Raw genomic sequence first — 6,541 nt, forward strand, 5'->3', positions numbered from 1 at the left:
ACTGTAGTATTATGATACGTTTTGTTTTATAACCTTTGTTAATAAAGCTATTAATTACTCTGCAATCCTTGTTTATTTTTCGCCCATAACCCTTCAGGTTATGGGCCCAGGGTGTAAATCCCTGTCGCGAGTTAATAGTTTTTGTATTTCGTGAAAAGTAAAGTCAAAAATAGAACATAACCTCAAGTGCCGGTTCACGCAATCACGATGGCTACTAGCAACGACAAAAATTTGTTCCCGCTTGAAAAACTCAAAGGCATCCAGGACTATCACAACTGGAAATTTGCCATGAAGATGATATTGGTACACGAAGACTTATGGGAATGCGTGGAACCAACCTCAACCACAAAACCTGATGAGAAGAAGGACATGAAGGCATTAGCTAAAATATGTTTAGCGGTCCATTCATCAGCATATCCTCACGTACGTAATGCCACAGGGGCTAAAGTTGCTTGGGATAATTTGAAGAAGGCATATGAAGACAGAGGACTGTGCAGACGTCTGAGTCTGTTGCGTAGCCTCTTTGCCACTAAACTTGAGTCAAGCATGGAAACTTACTTGTCGACAGTTACAGAGATTGCCCAGCAACTAAGCGACATAGGATCTCCACTAGAAGATGACTTTGTAGCTGTGATCATATTGAGTGGTCTGCCGCAGGAGTATGACCCATTGATTATGGCGTTGGAAAACAACAACACAACCTTGTCGAGTGAAGTTGTCAAATCAAAACTACTACAGGAGTATCAGCGTCGTGATGACAAGGAAACGGTGAGCGCACTGATCATAAAGAAAACACTGAAATGTTTTAAGTGTAAGAAACCGGGACACGTGATGAGGAACTGTAATCAGAAACAAAATAAGAGTAAAGACAAAATGAAAATTGAGAAGTTTGATCAGTCCAAGGCTCTTATTTCTGCACTGTCAACGAATTTAAGAAGTGATGTTTGGTACGTGGACTCGGGGGCAACGAACCATATGTGTAATGATCGGACAGTTATGAGTGACTTTACTTCAAGCAAAGTGTTAAAAGTGAGCGTAGCTAATGGTGACGAGTTGTTAACTGCAGGACAAGGAAGCGTGAAAATTACTTTAAAAGACTGCGTAAGGACTATAACTAATGTTCACTATGTTCCTAAGTTATCTCATAATTTGCTATCAGTAAGTGAGCTGACTCGTAAAGGATATAAAGTAACATTTAATAGTAAGATGTGTAAAGTATTTGATCGTAGTGAGATTCTGGCTACAGCCACATATACTAATGGCGTTTATCAGCTGGATACAATAGGGTTTGCACTAAGTTGTAGTTCACAGTCTAAGGGGAACACTAAGCCGAGTGTTCAGTCTCAGTGCTCTACAGAGGAGTCAGATACTGAGGAATGCTCGCAAGGTTCTGCAGAAGTCACAAAGGTCAGCCAGTGCCGATCTCGGGAGACTCAAGAGGTGTGGCATCGACGTCTGGCGCATTTGAATTCCAGGAGTATGTACCTAATGAAATCAGGTATGGTCATTGGAATTAATTATGATGATAATAACTATCATTCATGTGAATCTTGTGTTAAGGGGAAGCAATCTAGACTGCCTTTTCCTAAAAAGGCGCAAAGTAGATCAAATGAGGTTTTGGGCCTTGTACACAGTGATTTGTGTGGTCCAATGCCATGTACATCTTATGGAGGATCTAGGTACTTCTTATTGTTTACAGACGACTTCACTAGGAGATCATTTGTTTATTTTCTGAAATCCAAAAGTCAGGTGTTAGAGCACTTCAAAAAATTTAAAGTTCTGGTAGAGACACAGACAGGGATGAAAATAAAAATGTTGAGAAGTGACAATGGTCTTGAATATGTGAATAATCAATTTCAGGCTTATTTGGAGCAGCACGGGATCATTCATCAAAAGACCGTCCCGTACTCACCGGCCCAGAACGGAGTCAGTGAGAGAGCCAACAGGACAATTGTCGAGAAAGCCCGGTGTATGCTGCAGGATGCCGGTATGGATGAGCGATATTGGGCTGAAGCTGTGCAGACAGCCGTGTATATAAAAAACCGGACACCAACAAAAGCCGTGATGGGAGCCACTCCACTGGAGAAATGGACGGGAAAAAAGGTAAATGTCAGTCACTTTAAAATATTTGGGTGCAAGGCATATGCAATGATCCCACACAGGAAGAAATTGGATCCTAAGAGTAAACAATACACATTCATAGGTTATTGTGAGGAAACTAAAGGCTATAGGCTTGTAGACCCAGAGTGTCCTACAGCAGTGATAGTTGCTCGCGATGTTGTTTTCTTTGAAGATAAATTTAATTCAAAGGGCACAACAGGAGTAGAAAACGCAATGTTGCATATTGAAATTGGAGACCTGATTTCTCCTAAACTGTCAAAACCGACTATTGACAATGTAGCGCAACAATCGCCGAGCCAATTTAGAAGTGAGACAGAGTCATATGATGAGGATCAGTCAGAAACTGGACCTGATGATAGTAGTTTATCTGATGACTCATTATCTAAGCCAAATCAGAGAAGACAAGAGCTCTTTATATCAAATGACACTGACTCACATGTTGTAAGTCTGAATGAATCATATACAGAAAGTTCAGATGATCCTTTGGATGAAACATACATTCCAGGGAGGTCATCCTACGACACGGAGGAGACCTTGAGCTTCCAGAGTCTGCCCGACGACAGCGAGGAGTACGCTGGTATGGCGACAGGAGTGAGCTGCGGAAATGTAAGCGATCCAGAGACAGTGAAGGAGGCGTTAAGCGGCGTAGATGCCGACAAATGGTATGAAGCGATGAAAGATGAGTATGACTCATTTGGTAAAAATAATTGTTGGACTTTAACTGAGTTAAAGAAAGGCCAAAAACCCGTAAAATGCAAATGGGTTTTTAAAATCAAACGAGGCTTAAATGGAAAAGTATTAAAATATAAAGCACGATTGGTCGCCAAAGGATTCACACAAAAATATGGGATCGATTATCAAGAAACCTTCGCTCCTGTAGTGAGGTATTCAACAATCAGGATGCTGTTTGCAATTGCAGTAGAATATGGCCTTGACATCGATCAATTGGATGTTAAAACCGCATTTTTGAATGGTGATCTACCAGAAGAAGTAATGATGGAACAACCAGAAGGATTTGTTGTAAAGGGGAAGGAAAACCATGTTTATAAGTTAAACAAATCCATATATGGGTTAAAGCAAGCTGCAAAATGCTGGTATGATAAGATAAATGAGGTACTGACAAAGAAAATGTTTTTTCGAAAATCATCAGTTGAACCTTGTGTTTATTTTAGATATCAACAAGAGGAACTGATAATCATTGCTTTGTATGTCGACGATATTTTAATATTTTCATCCTCCGAGAAGAAAAAGAAAGAAATCAAGGACCAATTAATGAAAGAATTTGAAATAAAAGATTTGGGAATGGTTCATGAATTTCTAGGCATGAGAGTATCAAGAGAAAAAGGAAATGTTATCACTCTTGATCAAACTGATTATATAAAATCTGTTTTGAAAAGGTTTCAGATGGAAAACTGTAAACCAACATCTACCCCAATGGAAGTTGGATTGAAGCTAACGAAGGCAGAAAAGAAATCTGAAAGTAATCAATATAGAAACTTAATTGGATGTCTTATGTACATTGCTGTTTGTACGAGGCCTGACATAGCTCATTCAGTAAGTTACCTGTCACAGTTCAACGACTGCCACTCTGATGCTCATTGGAAGGCTGCAAAGCGTGTACTTAGGTATGTAAAAGGAACTGCTAATTATCGTCTCAGTTACGAGAAATCCGGCCTCAACGTGAAAGGATACGTCGATGCAGACTGGGCTAGTTGCGAAGTCGATAGAAAATCGTATACTGGGTATGTATTTAAAATTGGAAATTCTGTAGTGTCTTGGGAAAGCCGCAAACAGAAGACCGTCGCCTTGTCGAGCACTGAGGCTGAATATATGGCTCTCTCTAATGCATGTAAGGAGTCATTATTCATACGAAACTTTTTTAGAGAATGTTTAGGCTTAGACTGTGTAACTACTTTGTACAATGACAATCAGTCAGCCCAAAAATTGAGCGAGAATGCAATGTTCCATGCTCGTACTAAGCATATTGATATTCGTCATCATTTTATCAGAGATGTTATTAAAGATAGGATTGTTAAAATTGAATATCTGTCTACTGATAATATGACAGCTGATTTGCTCACGAAACCTTTATCTAAAGCTAAGTTTGGTAATTTTATATCTCATCTTAATTTTAGGTCTTATCCATAGTATGTTTTTTTTTATGGTCTTATTTTGAAAGGCTCTGTGTACCTTGTAATTAAAAAAAAAAAAAGTGTAATTATGTTTTTATTTTTAACTTTAATGTCATGTTGTTCAGTACATGTACTGTTTATAGTTATGTTTGTAGACGCATACCTAAACGTGTGATAAGCCTTGGCGTTTTATTTTATGGGCAGGTGTTGGAAAGTAAAACGAAACGCCTTTGACTATTTAAGTTTAAGCAGTAATTCGTGTGTTGTAGTTTGCAATATCGGAACGCAATAATAGATACGTCGGACATGTCAGTTTGAATGTGTCTCCCTCTAATTCACAGGTAGATTGACTTTTTGCTGTTCCTCTCTCTCACACATACTGTCTGTTATATATGTCACTGTAGTATTATGATACGTTTTGTTTTATAACCTTTGTTAATAAAGCTATTAATTACTCTGCAATCCTTGTTTATTTTTCGCCCATAACCCTTCAGACCGAAAAACCTCCGTGGTCTAGTGGTTAGATCACTAGGCTCATGATCTGGAGGCCCGGGTTCGATACCCGATGGTTACATTGTCGAAATCACTTTGTGATACTGTCCCGTGTTTGGTAAATACTTTGCATGCTTGAATCGCCTGATTGTTCCAAAAAGTAAGATGATTCCGTGCTTCAGAAGGCACGTTAAGCCGTTAAACAAAAACACCTCCACAAACCCGCAGTAAAGCAGCGTGGTGAAGTATGCTCCATACCCCTTCCGGTTGTTTGAAGAGAGTCTGTGCCCAGCTGTGGGCCGTCTTATGTTACACATAACTCTCCTCAACCAAACGAAAGGGTATGGAACATAATAGGTACTTACTTCGAAACGTATAAAATTCTAGATAAATGTAAAATAAGATATTGAAAACATTTTTTTATTTTAGTTTTGATTATTCTGTGTTTTTATTTATCTATTCTAATTTCAAGCGTCGAACGAAGTAATAATTTTACGATCTCGAAACGGTTCTTGTTTATGTTTAAAACATTTTGGATCTCGAAAACGTGTTTTGCTTTTCGTTTCTTCGATGTTTCCATCATAAATATTGAAGATTTGGGATTTTATTGGTAAAAATATATTTTAGTAGATTTTAAATCCAATTTTTTTTCGGAGGATTTGTCTTGGTTTTTTTTTTCATTCTGGCATCCAGCCAGCTGTTCTAAAGGTCAGATGTCTACAAAAGTTCATTAGATAGTTACGAAAAACAACCATATTTGAAACAAATATGAAAATAAAATCGCTTATAATTCTTGGCACTCTATATATTAAAAAAAAAACGCATAAAAATCCGTTGCGTAGTTTTAAAGATTTAAGCGTACATAGGGATATAGGGACAAAACTTTGTTTTATACTATGTAGTGATGTTGTGTTCACTTGTCATTGGCTTATACATTAGTACTGTTTTACTTAGTTTAACCGAAAAGAAAACCAGCCCAATACAGATTAGGTCATATACCTCCGAAATACATTTCTCAGGAATGTGGGTTTCCTCACTATCTTTTCCTTCACCAATTTGTAAGTCGAGTGCAGACTGCTATGAACGTTAACATAAACAATACGTTATAAAAAGTAAGTAAGTAGCTATTGCTAGCAAATTCGTTCATCCAATATTCAACGAGAATGCAAATGAAACGACATAACAGTTTTTTTTTCTGCGAATCCCTGAATACTGTCCATTTATATAATTAGGTAAAACCACACCCAGCAATATACATTTACACAGCATAAACTCACACATGCACAAATTCACGCCCATATCGTGTTTAATTATGTCGTGTAAACATACATTTCGGAAGTCTATATGGCTGTCTATTGTTGATTTGATTTCCATTCCGCTCCCTAGGGTGTGATTCTCTTCACTTCTTCTTCTATCGTGTGGGTTTTATGGTGTATTACTAACGTCATCGACCCTGGCGTCTGTGTTATTATTGAGCCGCTATATGCCCCTGACATGAATCATGTAACGACTACGTGCTTACTTAGCAGTAGGTAAGTAGTGACCGAGACCAATCGCTTAGATGCACAGATCTTACTTTCGGACAATCGGATGATCAGCCTGCAATATCCTAAGCAAACCTGGGTTCACAAAGTGACTTTTGGGGCGTCTAAACTGGGATTTGAATCCTACCCGGGACCTGTGGACCGTGAGCCTAAAGCTCAACCACTGGACTAGTGTTGCCGAAAAATCGATAGTTTTACTATCGATAGTAAACAGCCAAAATCATCTACCCAACCGATAGGCCTATCGATAAT

This window comes from Pectinophora gossypiella, chromosome 19 (genome assembly GCF_024362695.1).
Source record: "Pectinophora gossypiella chromosome 19, ilPecGoss1.1, whole genome shotgun sequence".
Lineage (NCBI taxonomy): Eukaryota > Metazoa > Arthropoda > Insecta > Lepidoptera > Gelechiidae > Pectinophora > Pectinophora gossypiella.